Source organism: Camelus dromedarius, chromosome 9, assembly GCF_036321535.1.
Source record: "Camelus dromedarius isolate mCamDro1 chromosome 9, mCamDro1.pat, whole genome shotgun sequence".
NCBI classification, from domain to species: Eukaryota; Metazoa; Chordata; class Mammalia; order Artiodactyla; family Camelidae; genus Camelus; species Camelus dromedarius.
In genome coordinates this window covers 64,577,562-64,592,941 of record NC_087444.1, presented here as the reverse complement: position 1 = coordinate 64,592,941, position 15,380 = coordinate 64,577,562, and the positions used below count along the sequence as shown (strand labels likewise).

The 15,380-nt window shown below is 41.4% G+C and overlaps 1 non-coding gene across 3 annotated transcripts in view; it reads right to left on the bottom strand.

Moving 5' to 3' along the window:
- Window positions 1-15,380, bottom strand: part of LOC105088088 (uncharacterized) — a 77,887-nt gene that overhangs the window by 19,648 nt on the left and 42,859 nt on the right. The window contains exon 6 of one of the 3 annotated variants that reach the window (XR_010382349.1): window positions 2,379-2,557. This is a non-coding gene — a transcript (uncharacterized LOC105088088). Of the gene's footprint in view, window positions 1-2,378; window positions 2,558-4,135; window positions 4,883-13,712; window positions 14,949-15,380 lie in introns of those variants that run through there. The other 2 variants (XR_010382351.1, XR_010382350.1) reach the window with 2 other exon arrangements.

Sequence of the window (15,380 nt, the reverse complement as noted above, 5' to 3'; positions counted from 1 at the left end):
ATTATCTATATAATATGACTATACAAAGATTACTTTTATGTAAAGTAAAAATTATTACTATATAAGTCTATATAAAAATTAGTACTCTCTAAAAGTGTACAGGTCATGAAAGACAAGAAAAAACAATTCTGGAACAGAAAAAAGATATTAGTGGATAAACTGGAGAAAACCACGTAAGGTATATAGCATAGCACATAGTATTACACCAGTATTAATTTCCTGGTCTGGACAGATGTACATGGTTACATAAGACGTTAACATTGGGAGGTGCTGGGTCACAGCTGTATGGGAATATTTTGTACTATTGTTGAAACTATTCTCAAAATAAAGATTACTTCAAAGTAAAAAGTTTAAAAATTCAAAGAAATCTTAAACTGCTGTATATATTCATACTAATAAAATTATTGGATTTTTGTTTTGCAAAAAGTTACATGTTACTAGTCTAAGTAATAGTAGATGCAAAAATGAAACCACAGATATTGAGTAGAAACTCTGCATTTCTAAATTGGTTCAAAAATATCAGAGTAAACTCAGAATATATTTAGTGTTTAAAGAATAGGCATATATTAGGGAAAAGATCTGAAAATAAAGTCATCTTACAAAACACTGTCAACAAAACAAAAGAATAGGTATATATTGCCCCTTTCAGTTGATAAGGTCTAAATACAACCTAGTAGTCGTAAGTCCCCCCTCAAACTGTAGGGGAGAATATTTATTGATTTACATTATATTTTGAAAGTTACAATTTTACCAACACTTAACACAACAGCCATTTTTATAGTAACCTAAGATTTGGAATTTATTCCAGAGCATTCAATATTAGATTCATTTAAAGGATTCTCTTTTTTTTGAAAGCCATGTTGAAGTCACTCGTGATGTGTTACATGCCTCATGTAATTTAAATAAAATGTAAGGATGACATTAGTGTTTTAATAGAAAACAGTAGACTTTTTATAAACAAAAAAAACCTCAAGCAGCTGGTAGAGAAAGGCTGGGGCATGGACGAGCACAGCCGACCAGCAATGATCTTTCAGTTTTCCGTAGACGCTAATCAGTGCCTCTTACAGAGGGAACAGGGGATGAAGTGCCACGGGAGGGTCAAGCAGAGACTTGTGAAGGGAGATTTCACTGAGAAATGATCAATGAATAAATACGCTCTTAAAGAGTATATACCAATCAATAACACCGCTTACTCTTTGGGTTCTTGAAACTGAAGAGGAGTAGCAGGGTATTTTGACAGGGAACATTCATATTAACTTTATAAACATACAGATTTATTAAAAAATGTAAATGTAATTTTTTCTAACAGCAATTAAAATTAAACTGATAATTTCAGGAAAAAGCTAGTGGTGTCTATATATTATATATTAGAAGTTTATCAAAGAAGCAAAGTAAGCTAAGGGACAGAGGGAAATAATCATTTGAAGACAAATATGTAAATAACAAACAAGAATGCCACTTGACTTGGAGTGAGCACTCACACAATTCACGTAAATCAGAGACAACTTTGCTGGAGCCTCTTGCCCTTGAACAAATTGTGGTCCCTGATTCCTCCTGTCCTGGGGGTACTGGAGATATTCAGGGACAAATAAAGACCCATTTTATTCCCCTGAGCACAGGACTTTTCATGGAGACTCCATCAGAAGCCAAATTATGTATGCTGTGTTCTCTGAGATGGAGATATATAAACATCTATTAAAATGTTATCTGGGCAGAACATATTTATGAGAACAAACTGTTGTATGAACGTGTTAGGGATGAGGGTGAGTACATTAGAAATTCGGGTTTTGCAGAGGGGAATGTGAGTTCCTTGGTGGGTAGAAATGTAGTAGATTAGAAGGATAATTAGATTCTCAAAGGAATTTTTAAATCACAGATATTTTTGAGAAAAATTATTAGTCTCCTTAAACCACAACAAACTTCCAATGGAGGGGAACACCCTCGTGCCTGCCACACACACACACACACACCCACACACATACCCCTCTGTACATTTCAGAAAATACCCTTCAGACACCAAGGGACCACTCCATAGATCACAGCTAATGATCATTATCTTATCTTCACTTGTGTTTAGAGTGAAGGGTTTAGCACAAATACAGTGATGTGATAGGTGTTTGACTGGTCAGGGCAAGACGTAGATCTCAGGGCTGCATCAGGGGAGAGGGAGGAAGAATGCTCAGAAGCCCTAAAGCAGGTTAACATGACTGACTGTGTCTCTGGATCCCTCAGAAAACTCTCTGGTCTCTACCAGTAATGTTGTTCTAACCCAGGAAAGCAAAACTTTTTGTCCACATAATGTTTGTCACTGCGTTTCCTGAGATATATTCTATTTCTTCTAAGTTCCATGTATTTGTCTGAAAAGAATAGCCACTTACCAAATTGTGCTTCTTGCTAAGACAGTGGCTGCAGTTGTCGTGTCTTGTGCGTCTGCAAAGAGGGGGCATCTGAACCCTGAGATATAGGTTTGGGATTCCACATGTCAGCTCCTGGGAAGTGATTATCCTTTCACCTGTAAGTTCAGTGACAGGGTCCACATGGGGAATCAAGATGATCTCTGAAAAACATGTGTGAAGTGAACAATTCCCAGAAGGCCATTAATGTTGATTAAGGAAATTATCCAGAGAGAATGACAAGAATATCTAGAGGAGAAAATTATCGGCCAAGTCTGAGAAAGGGTAGGTCTCAATGAGAGGTAAGTACAGAATGCTGAGTTCTAAGAAGGAGGGAATTAGCTGAGGCAATGGCTATACTGGAATCATGGCTATTTTGTTCCTTCAAAATATGAATTATTTCTATTCCTGATAATAGTGAGCAATAACAAACTTGGAGGGAAAGGAATAGGAAGTGTAGAATTAGAGAGGGTAATTAAGAGTATAAAGGTGGAAGGTAAGCTGTGTTTTCTGAGGGTTTCATCGTTTCAACAAATATTGACTGAATACCTACTCTCTGCCATCATCTCTAGATGCATCGTCTGGATGCATTCGCTGTACACATTAGTGAACAAGCCTACAAAGAAATGTGTCCACCTGTAGCCTTCATGTGCATTGAGGGAGGTAGACAATAAGTAATGAAGGAAAAGTTATAAATTATATAGTAAAGTATATGGTGAAAAGTGTAATGACAAAGAAATGACAAAGAGCTGAACTGAGTGATGACATACATTTGGAATAGGATGCGATGCATTGCAATACGGAATAGAAGGGGCAGGGGCAGTCTCACAGGAGAAATAATATTTGAGCAAATACTTAAAGGAGTTCAGAGAGAGTGATCTGAATACACATGATGTTCCATGAAGAAGAAATGGCCAGACCAATGCCCTTTGGGAAAGGATGACCACATGTCCACGTGGGAGTATAAAACCCAGGGCTTCCTCAGGACCACAATGACGATCTTCCCAGATCCAGAGCTTCCTGTGGGGTTGGCTGAGGCCTTCATCATTTTTGCATCACAGCTCAGCATCCGCCTCTGCCCAGTCCTGTTTACTTCCTCTACCTTCCACAGGTACTGACGCCAAGACCCATTCCAAATAAATGTCATGTGCGACCATCTCCAGCTCACTGTCTGCTTCCCTGAGAATCCAGAGAGTAAGATTAATTTGATATTACCAAGTATTTGGTCAAATTGTTAAGCCAAACTGTATAAAAGAAGAATGTAACAGAATATAGGACTAGGCTATCAGAAATGGAGATAGCAGAAAATTTTATATACTGGAGGTTCAGAGGAGGCCAATAAATTGGATTTGGGAGCATTGCTACAACAGAAATATAACACAGTACCTTTCTATCTGTGGGTAAAGTTCCTGGATTAATCACTTGAGAAACAGATCAGTTTAGACTGAGGAGATGTCTCAGATCTTCAGGACTCTTTCATATAGTGAAGTGAGGGCTGCAATTGGTGGCAGGTAGCAAATCTAACTATACATTTCTATATGCAACTTTTTTGGGGTGGAAATCAGAAAAATTTAAAAAGCTAGTGGTAGATAACAAGAACATTTAATGGCTTATTGATGAAAACATTTTACATCTGGAAGTCCACTTTCTAAAACTGCCAGCTGGCCATTGATGCTGTTCAGTTTCCAACTTTAAAAATATGAAGAAAGGATTTTTTCCCGAATTCTATGGTGATAGTAAAATATGCATAAGCTCCATAACTAGAAATAATTATTTTGTCCAAAACCAGCATATAACACGCTGCATCAGTGCAAGTGTCCCCCAGGGAGAAGATATCATGGAAGGATGAGACTTGCAAGGGATTTATAGGGGCAAAATATCTTTAAAGGACAAAGGGGAACAAGAGGTACACAGAGCTTTCAGAACTCAATGCATGGAGGACACATAAGAAAAGAAAGAGAGAAGGAAAGATTTGGTAGAAAATGCCTCACTCCTCAGCACAGTTAGGAGACATTCTTGGCCAGGCCAATGGGGGATCCTGGTGCCATACTTACTCTCTAGCGTGTGATCCCATTGGGCAGGAAGGGCAAGGTTCTTGTACCTCTGCCGGGCAGTCATTAGATGGGAACAGCCCAGCGGAAGTGAGGCCTGGAATAAACTGTGGTGGATCTAAGAGCACAGCACCTGGAAGCTGCCAATCAGCTCTGCTCCAGCCACAACAGGGTCTCTTGGAGGGAGTTCTGAGCAGGGTGCTTCCATGGCTACCCTTGCACTGCCCAGATCCACTTGTCCCTGCACATTTGTGGAGCGGTTCCTCCGTCATTCCTGAAGATCTCCACTCCTGAGCTGGTGGAAAGAACTATGGCCACCATTGCTGTTATGTGGCTGGGGTCACAAGTGGTACTCGCTCCTTTAATATCCATTGTACATTTCATTTACCCTCAGCAGGTCTTGGTGGCAAACGTAGTGATGTGACCCAACTCTTCATTCTAGAAGGGAATGAGCTCTTAGTAATTATATCCTTCACAGGCTGAGGTTGCTTCACATGTCCATTCACAGTAACATTTGGACAAGGTGTACCAAGAGCTACCTAAGTAACCACTAGAGTTACACACGTTCCTTTTTCCCCTCGTTGTATAAAAGAAGTCCTACCTCCCTCCATTCATCAAGATCAATTACCTAGGTTGAGGTGATGACTATTTTCCCTGCTTGCTGGTGCTTGGACAGAAGGTGTCCAAAGTTCCCTGGGTGCAGCCATAACTCATAGTTAAAAGGGATCCATGCTATATCTGAGTCAATAGTGACCTCTTTTTGAATTAGGACCACTAACCAAGCAGATCCGAAAGGTGTGGATACTGTTAGCAAAATGCTTCCAAAAGGGTCATTGGGATTGACAGTAAGTGGCGTCAGTTCTAGTCTTTGGTTCCCAGACCTATGTCTTATTCCTAACAGGACGTGGAATTGCATAGAGATATCACTGATTTAGTGCACATATTGTTTCACAAAGGATAGCACCCCATCCTTGCAGAGTGTGGCCTCTGAGCTGGTGCTTCAGCTGTGATTTCAGTAGGCCACTCCAGTAATTTAGGGTCAGCTACTTAATGGTATTGTACGTGATATGGCCAGTAAGTTCCATGGTAATGGGTCCACTCCCTCAACCCCTACACTGTGAGGGGCTCCGGTCAGATGCTATGCTGTGTAGAATTCCATACCTGTAGAGAAGGCATTCCACATGCCCCAGTAGTGGTACTGGCAGATGGTATGTGGCAGGAAAACAAATGCATACCTGAAATAGGGGTATATTTCTTTGAGGATGAACTGGTCACTCTTCCAAGACGGAAGGGTGGCCACTTTGCCTGCTCAAGGACTTGTACTGAGTTGCCATTCAAAGGCAGCAGTAGCTAACTTGACAAGTATATGTTGACGCTATAGGACTGATGGGCTAGCCTCCATCTCTACTGCTTTAGGTACTTCATTCACATGCCCATTGTGCTAGTTACAGAGTTGTGGCTGATGCAGATTGTTGTCACTGGCTGAGTCTTTTTAATCCCTTTGTTTGTTCATTGTCTGTTCCACAGTGGATGCTTTCAATGGGTGTTAAACTGTGATGCAAAAATTTTTACACTTCTTATCGACTTCTGTATTTCAGTTGGATGCCTCTATCCCAAACCTCCTTGTCTCCAATCATCCAGTTCTTTTCTTTCAGGGTCCCTGACCAGACATCTAGGCCATCAGCCACTGCCCAGGAATCTCTATATATCCTCACCTCAGGCCACTTCTTCCACATAAAGTGGATGACCAGGTACTCTGCTTACAGCTCAACTAAATGGGAATGTTTTTTCCTCTCCACTGTCTTTCAGGGCTGTTTCAGAATATGGCTCTAAGGCACCCCATTCACAGAAATGACCTGTCCACATTCTTCAGCTGGTCACAGAAGCCCCTTCTAAGGCTATAGGGGTGAACTGAGTTAGGGATGCAGTAAATGGTGGTTTATGTGTAACTTACTTTTGAACTGTGATCTTGCTCAGGCTCAATCGTGGATGTGCCATTTCCATTTTGTGATGAACACCTGGGACTCTTCAACTTTATGACTTGGTTGGTCAAACAGAACTGTAGTTCATAAAAGTCAATTCCTAATGCATGGTCACTTAGTGCCCCATGGTCAGGCAGTACATCTTTACTAGGGTTTAGTGATACATAAGGAGCTTCTTATAAAAAGTCTTCTAATTCTCTGTTATAGATGGCATGGCCTTGCTCCAAAGCCAGGGAACTGCACTATGATTCTTCCACTGGGTCTTGGCACAAAAACCAGACTACATTGTTTCTCAACACTGATATCTCCAACACATTAGGATCTGCTGGATCTGATGGATCTGCTGGATCTGCTGATAAGCTCTAGGTCCCACTCAAATCTGGGAACCTTCTGTGCCACCCAGCATATAAGCCAATATAGTATTCCTTGGTGTGCAATGTTCTTCCTTCAGAAATCAAAAAGATGTCCTAGGCTCTGTGCATCCTTTTTCTGTGGAAAGGATTTAAGATACAGCAATTTGTCTTTCCTTTTAGAGTGGATATCCTGGCATGCCCTCACCACTGTACCCTAAAACTTCACTGAAGTAACAAGTCTCTGACTCTTCATAGGGTTTATCTCCTACCCTCTGGAGTACATGTGTCATATCAAGGTCTCCAGCACGCTGGCCTCCTTTTGCTCTTCCTTCTCAATCAGCATAATGTCAGTGTAGTGAGGTGTGTTGTGGGTTATCTAGGTGGCTCTGGCTAGTTCCAACCTAATTATGACAGAGAATATGAGAATTAACACAGCCTTGGGACAAAACTATAAATTAATTTTGTTTTCCACTCCATGTGAATACAAATGGTTTCTGTCTCTTTTCTGAGAAGAACAGAAAAGGACATACTTGTCAAATCAATGTTCAGATACCCATGTCCTTACCAACCAATTGTAGGAGATCTTGAACTGGTTTTGTAATATGTTGATGGGAAGAAATCATATGAGATTGTATTAGTAGGAAATGAGGTAATGGAATATCGAAAAGAAAATTCACAAAGGAAAATCAGAACATTATAAAGAAATCAGTTAAAGATGATGTCAACAACAAGGATTAATGACATCTTCCTGGTTACGAGACAAGGGACCCTATAAATACCCAGAAGTTTCTGATTTTTTTTTTTTTTACAAAGGGTGGGGTGTGAGAGAAGGTTTCATTTAGGGAGGAAGACAATGATTCTAATTTTCTGAATATTGAGAATGAAATGAGTGAAGGCTCCCAGTGGAGCTCTTTTGTAGACAGGCATACAAAGACTTGAGTGTGTACGATTCATTGGGGTTGGAGAGACCCAGCTGGGAGCCAACTGCCAGCATGACGTGAAGAGCTAATAGTTTCAGAATGGTTGAATGGAGTTAGCATATAGAAGAGAAGATGAAATATTCCAACTGGCATCTTAGGGTAGGGAAGTAGTAAAAAAAAGAAGAGGCAATGGAAAATGAGCTGTAAAGGAGTCATCCAAGCCGAGACAGGAAGTAAATTCAGGAAGGTATTCTATAGTTTCCAAGGTAGCAGAAACATGGGATTAAAAACAGGCAAGAGGGGCATTCAAGAACTTAACTCTGATAGCAGCACAGAGGAAGCATAAATGTGATTAGACAGGTGAGGAGGAAAGTGGGAATGCAGAGGAAGACTGCAAAGCTCAGGCTATCCTTAGTGAAGAATTACCAGCTGCTCACTGAGCAATTACCAGGGGATGGGCCCTGTTAAGTTCCTCCTCCACCTGAGGGCTTTGGGGACCCAAGAGCCATTTTATATCTCAAACAGTCACAACATACTAAAAATTCAGGCTCACATTACATTTGGCAATATAACTCTCTAGTAGGTTTTATTGGTTTTTATAATTAAATTTGTTTCATTAAGCTCCCAGACTTGTGGGTACCCACCAATCTACATTTGATTTGCTGCTCATTAGACTTAATTAATGACACATAAAACATCTCAAGCTGCTGTGGGACCATGCTCTTTTTCCTAAGTTATTTTTACAAACTAAAAATATTCAGGGGGGGGAACACTGTGCTATCAAAGTGTGTGACAGCTATACCTGGACTTTCTTGTGACCTCGGGCTGTATTTTAATGTCCTTGTCCCTGGTTTTGTCTGTTTCTTTAGGCCGTCTTCATTTGTTAAATAAGCAAAATATATAACATAATGTATTGTTATAAGTGCCATAAAATATAAAGTGTTAGAATGGAATAGAAATAGTCATGGAAATGCTACTTTAGATATGGTACCAGAAAAAGCCTAGAGAGTTTGGCACCTGAGTAAGTAACTAGGGGTGGGGAAATAGCCACAAAAATATGAGGATACATTTTAGAGGCAGAGGAGGCAGCAGGACAAAGCTCCAAATACTATTTTTTGTACGTGAGAGAAACACCATGCACACCAATGTACCTGGAACAGAGTGAGCTGGAAGAAGGCAATTTAAATGATTTGATAAATCCTAAGTTGTATTAGAGAGGACCAAATAGTAAATCCTTCTTTTATTGATTAACGAAGCACCATTTAGCAAATATAAGTTTCAACAACTGCAGGAGATTGTCTCTGGGTTTTTATTCTGTTTCATAAATCTATTGGTGTATTCCCATGTCAGGATTTGAAAGTCATGTCTATAGCTTTATTATTCTTATAACTTTTGTTTTTGTTGGTTTGCTTGTTTTGAAATAGATCAAAGAGCCAACCACCTCTCCTTAAACTTCTTAATCAAGGTTGACTTATCTCTTTATAGATTTTTCTTCTATGTAAATTTTACAATGTATTTTTCAAGTTTCTCATAATCCTTTCAGGAAAAATAAGATTGCATAAAATTTAGATGTTCTGGGAGATTTGACATTGTAAAAACTATTAAGTCATCTATGCAAAAGAATACGATAAATTTCTATTTCTTTATATTTAATTTTTGGTTTATACCAGTTTAATATCTTCTCATAGACATACTGATATTCCATGTTAGATATCACACTGTTTCCTGTTTGGTTATTGCTGATATGGATAATTAATCTGCCAGCTGCACTTGGGTATGAACTTCTCCATCTCCTCTTCTTCCAAACCTCCATGTCCATTGAATTAGGACCTGGGAAAGTGTCTTCCTCTGAGTTCTGCTTATCACAAACATTAGGCCACTAGTACCCAACTAAGCTGTGAAGAAGCAAGTGAGGCCAGCATCAAGTTGTAGTGTCTAAAGCTCATCACATCTCTTTAGACTCAGCAGAAAAGACTCCAACTGAAAATTTTAATTTCTCCCTTCCTTAATAAGATGCTGGCAGCATGAGTTTACAGGTCAACATACTAATCACATGAAGAGAGAACTTCAAAAGAGTGCATATCATCTGCACTACATACACCACTAGAACATAAGGTTCATTGTAATGATCCAAAATTACAATTAATACAGTGATTTTAATTAAAGAGATGAGAATTATAGTAATATGAAGCAGGCATGAACAGTCCTAAAAAACAAGTGAATTTCTGGGTATAAAATGCTATTATTTAAATAAGGAAAGGTAAGTAATACTGTGGGCAACTTTGGCCCTACATGCTGGGGATCCTTTGAGAAATCAAGTGGAGCATTCTTAGAATTGTCCCACCAAAAGGTGGGGAGCCTAAGCTATTCCTCCACTGGTTCCCATCCCCACTGATTGAGAACCATCTCTGCACAGACTCTTCCCTACACTCTGGTTAGTGCCTGTGGGTGGAATAAGATCTCATGTTCATGTGACTGTGTGCACATATCCTCTTTTTTTTAATTGAAGTATGTCTAGCTGTTATACTTCCCTGTCTATATATTTTGTCTACTCTCTATATAATATTACCTCTCCTTTGTATATTTGTATTATCCAGATATTACAATCCATTTCAATTCTTCAAAGAAGCTTTTAAAGGACCTTAGGAGTTCTGGGCATCTCACCTGGGCCCCAGAACAATGGCAGTGGCAGCAACAGGAACATTGGAATTTTGTTCAAGCCAACAGGCAGATGTGGGTGATGAATTCCTGTTTTACAGCCTGTGTGACAACTTTCTTCCCCGTCTCCTCTTCTCTTAGTGGAACTTTATCAGGCTCTTCCTTTGTTGAATTTTCAGGTAGCAGGGGGCCCACTGAGGCTGGGCCAAAAAGCACCTGGATCACTCCTCCAGAGAAGCAGGTGATGGAAGAGGTATGGGGAAGTCATTCTGGCTTATAGAAGATTTCACTTGAAGTTTATGCTAACTAGAACATCCTGTTTTGTGTCAAACATGCATTGTACATCAGCTTTAACATTTAAAGAAAAGGATGCATTTAAAAATAAAAATGGAGTAACTGTGGTTCAAGCATTCAAATGCAGCCAGGTGGCCATTGTGGATGTTGCTTTAAACACGTCCCTGCATCACTGAGAACTTGAATTCTCTGAACTGTATCAGACTCGAGGACACTACTAGTCATTCTCAAAACAATATCTGTTATAATGCAACTGCCAGCTGCAACCTTGGGGTCTCAAGGTTTCTCCCTGTAACTATGCAACCATTTTGGACCCCAACCAATCCTTGCTTAACAAGCATCCTTACTTCTTGTCAGTTCTAATCCTAATTCTTGGCAAATAACTTACATAATTTTGTGGGGGGTTTGCCTTTATAAGCCTCCCCCATTTTGTAGTCTGGCAGAACACAATTCAAGTGCGTCTTGAATCTGAATCTCTTGGCCTATAGTCCTCAGTTTGGCCCCCATACAACTCTCCGCTATTCTTATTATAGACTGTTTGCTGATTATTTCCTTCCATGCAGGAATCCTCCAACAGGAAGGCAAGGCCTGTAATGCATGAGCTCATGTAAGATGTTTTCACTTTCTAACTCAAGATGTCTTCTGGGTGGTTGGAATGGAAGTTTCCCTTCAGAGGCGCAGGACTGCCTGGGAAGGAAGTTAACACTCCCTTGTCTCCAGGGGTAGATGTTGACTGGGCACTCCTACTGTTATGGTGGGAGCCCTTCTGGACTATCCTGCCCCTGGGTCACTATTTGATCTTCTTGCACCTTCACTATCCTTCTTGGTCTTTCCTAGGGTCCTCAGCTCAGTCTCCTTTGGGCAAGGATCTAGGGAGTGTCTGGATGGCACCAGTCTCATTAGGTAGGCTGCCTGCTCAGGTGGCAGTCAGAGACTCAATCTGTACCCTGGACAACAGATCTTTAACTATCCTTTGTGGCTGAACATCTTGGAATTTCCAGCAGACAGCACCAGCTTCATTTGAGAGTCCTGCCTGGACCCTAAGGGAAGGACTCCAGGGACAAGCACTGAGCCTGCTGGATCAGAAACCACCTCTTAGCAGCAATGGAAAATCCGAGAGTGTTAAGACATGTGATTACAGAAAAGCTTTTGAACAGTAGAGAAGACGGTGAGGGGCGGGGTGGGGGGTGGGGGTTATCCTAGCCAGACAGTGGAAACACTGGTGGGCGGTGACCAGGTCAAGCCTAGAGGAGGAGGGCCAGGTTCCAGGGTTGCCGAGAGGTTGCCCATGAAGAAAAGTTTGCGTGATGAAAGATCCTTGGAGTGAGCTGGGAAACTCCCAGCTCTCCTGGCTGCCGGCTCCTCCTTGGGGAGTACGCACTGCCCAGCGGACGCTGTGCGACACCTTTAGAACCGGCAACAGAGAAAGGCGCGCGAGCGAAGCTGCGAAGAAACGGCGACAAAGGGCAAACGGCGAGGTCCAACGGCTCAACCCTAGCTGGATTCTCTGGGCTTCCGACCTTCCCTAGCCTAGTTACAGCCGTTTGCCACCAAATGGGCCCCACCAGGTGTGGAGATGGAGACTGTTCAGGACAGCAGAGGCTCGCTTGGCTCCGGCCTGGGGGCGGGAGCATCAGCAACCAGCGCTTGTGAACAGCCAGCCCTTCCCCGCTTGGGTCCCAGGAGGCAGAACCTGGCAAAGCCAGGGACTGGAGCAATCCTGATCCTCTCAATGTAAGGATGAGGCTTGCAGGGAGCGCCAGGTAGGTGAGAGGGCCAGGGCAGTACTGTTTCTGGGGGACCTACTCCACCCAGGCAGCCCTGGAGGCATCTCAGAGGTCCCGGGGCTAAGGTGGGGAGGAGAGACCAGGGCAGCAGGGGCGCAAGAAACCCCAGTGTCTTCCTTTCAGGCAGAAGCTATGAAGGACACCAGTTTTCCCTTCCTCTACTCCCCCCTCCCCCATACAGGCGGCTCAGAGCTCGGAACGCTACCTCCTCCAGCACCGGCCCCAGCGTCTCTCCAGGTCCTGGACCCAGGGAAAGGTATGATTTAACAGCATCACCATCTGGGCAGGGAAGGTTTCTGACCTGGGACCTGGGACACTGCTTTCCACATCTCTTCCTGGCAGGCATATTCACTTTACTTTTTTTTTTCCTTCAAATTTGGTAAAACAGCATTTAAGTCTTAGAACTTTTTTTTTCCGGGTTGTACAGATGGGAGTGGCAAGTCAAGATTTTAACCCAGTCCATGTGATTCCAGGGCTCCTGAATTTAACCACCTGGACTGTGGTGCCTGCTTTTCATGCAGGCATCATGGATGATCATTTTTATAGTTCTCAGGGTACTTAGCACCATGGAACACCTCTGATGAGCACAGGAACTGCCTAGGAGGAGGTCTGAATTGATTCAACTCATAAGGTGACCATTGGCCACACTGGGCTCCAGTCTCCATAGATGTTGGGCCAGGACCACCAATTGCCAGCATATCCCCATTGGGTACTGTTCTTCTAATGGATCTTTGTAGCCTAAAACAGCTGTTTGTGCCAGGACAGGAGATGTACCTTAGGTGGGCACAGGATCCACTCTGACTTAAAAGCCTTGTGCCCCAAGGGCACCAATATCTCTTAAAATAATTCCACAGGCCAGTTATCAGTATCCTGGTTGAAATGAACAATTGACCAATATTAACTCCTCCAGTTGACTGCATGGGATATATCCATGTATAATTAGGTCTTTAAAATTTTTCTCTCAGCAATGCTTTGCAGCAAGGGTCAGCAAATTACAGCCTAGGGGCCAAATTTGGCTCATAGCCTGTTTTTGTAAGGCTAGTAAGCTAAGAATTGTGTTAACATTTTTAAAGGGCTGTAAAAATTTTAAGAGAAAACAAAGAATATGTGATAGAGATTATATGTGAGCCACCAACTTTGTATTATTTACTATCTGGCCCTTTACAGAGAAAATTTGCAACTACTGTTTTATAACTTTCTGTGTACAGGTCTTGCTTAGCTTTTGCTAATTTATTCCTAAGTGTTTTATGGGATTTGTAAATGTTACTTTAAATGGTGTCTTTTAAGTAGTTTGTAGTAGTACACAGAAAATACATATCTTTCTTTCTGTCTATCTTTCTAGCTAGCTAGCTATCAATCATTAACCAAGATTTCAGAAATGGAGAAAGACCTGGTTGAAATAAAGAGGCTTTTATTGGGGTTTGTTAGGACTGCAGCCCAGGAGACACAGATTCAGGAAGCACTTGAGTTGTGTTCCATTGGACTGAAAAATGGGGAGGTTTAAAAGGCAAAAAAAAAAAAAAAGTAAGGTTACATAAATCACTTGTCAAGAATTAGGATTGGGGCTGGAGATAAGTAAGGGTGTTTGTAAAACCAGGACTGGTTGAGGTCTGAAATGATTACATAGCTGTGAAGGCAGGAACTCTGAAACTAAAGATTGCAGTTAGCAGCTGTTGGCAGATATTGTTTTGAAAGAGGCTAGCGGTGTCCTTGAGTCTGATACAGCTCAGAGAAAATTCAGCTTCTCAGCCATGCAGGAGAGTGTCTGAAACCATATCCACCATGGCTCCATTTTGGATGCCTGGACCATCATTACTCCATTTTGATTTTTAAATGATCTTAAACATGTCTTCACCTGCAACTGTGCTATAATTGCATGTTTGTTCCAGGAGTTTTACATGATTATTCTTTTGGATTTTCTACACAGATGATCATGTCATCTGTGAACAAAGACAGTTTTATATCTTCCTTCTCAACCTGTATACCTTCTATTTTATTTTGTCATCTTACTGCATTAACTAGTACTTCAGTACGATGTTGAAAAGGAGTGGTGAGAGGGGACATCCTTGCCTTCTTCCTGATCTTAGCAGGGAAACTTCAAGTTTCTCACCATTAAATATGTTGCTACCTTTAGGTTTTTTGTAGTTACTCTTTACCTGGTTGAGGAAGTTCCTTTCGATTCCTAGTTTACTGAGAGTTCTTATCATGCATGGGTGTTGGAGTTGGTCAAATGCTTCTTCTGCATCTATTGATGTGATCATGTGATCATGTGTTTTCTTTTTTAGCCTGTTGGTATGATGGATTATATTACTTGATTTTAGTCTTGCTGCTGGACTGGTTGCTGCCTTCTCTGCTGTCACCACCTCTGCTGCTGCTGCTCTGCTGCCACTTCCCTTGCTCTGCCGCCTGCTCCAGTCCAATCTCCCCACTTTTGGGTGCACAGATGGATGGAGCTCTCAGATGTCCTGGTATGCTGTGCAGAAGCTTTTTTTTTTTTCAGTCATGGAGATCTGATTAGTTGTAAATCAAAGGGAAGAGAAAAAGAGAACAACTCTTATTACCATGGTGCTGATGTCCCTCCTTCAAATGCTGAGTCTTTCAAGGCTGGGAGAAATCCCACTTGGTCATGGTGTGTAATATTTTATATATATTGTTGGATTTGATTTGCTAATATTTCACTGAGGATTTTTAGATCTATGTTCATGACACATACTATTCTGTAGTTTTCTTGTAATTGCAGTCTGGTTTTGGTGTTAGGGTTATGCTGACGTCACAGAGTGAGTTGGCGAAGTCCTTCTCTCTGCTTCTGTCTTCTAAAATAGATTGTAGAAAAACTGATATAATTTCTTCCTTAAATATCTGGTAGAATTCCCAGTGAACCCCTCTGGACTTGGAGCTTTGTGTTTTGCAAGGTTGTTAACTATTAAAACAATTTCCTGAAC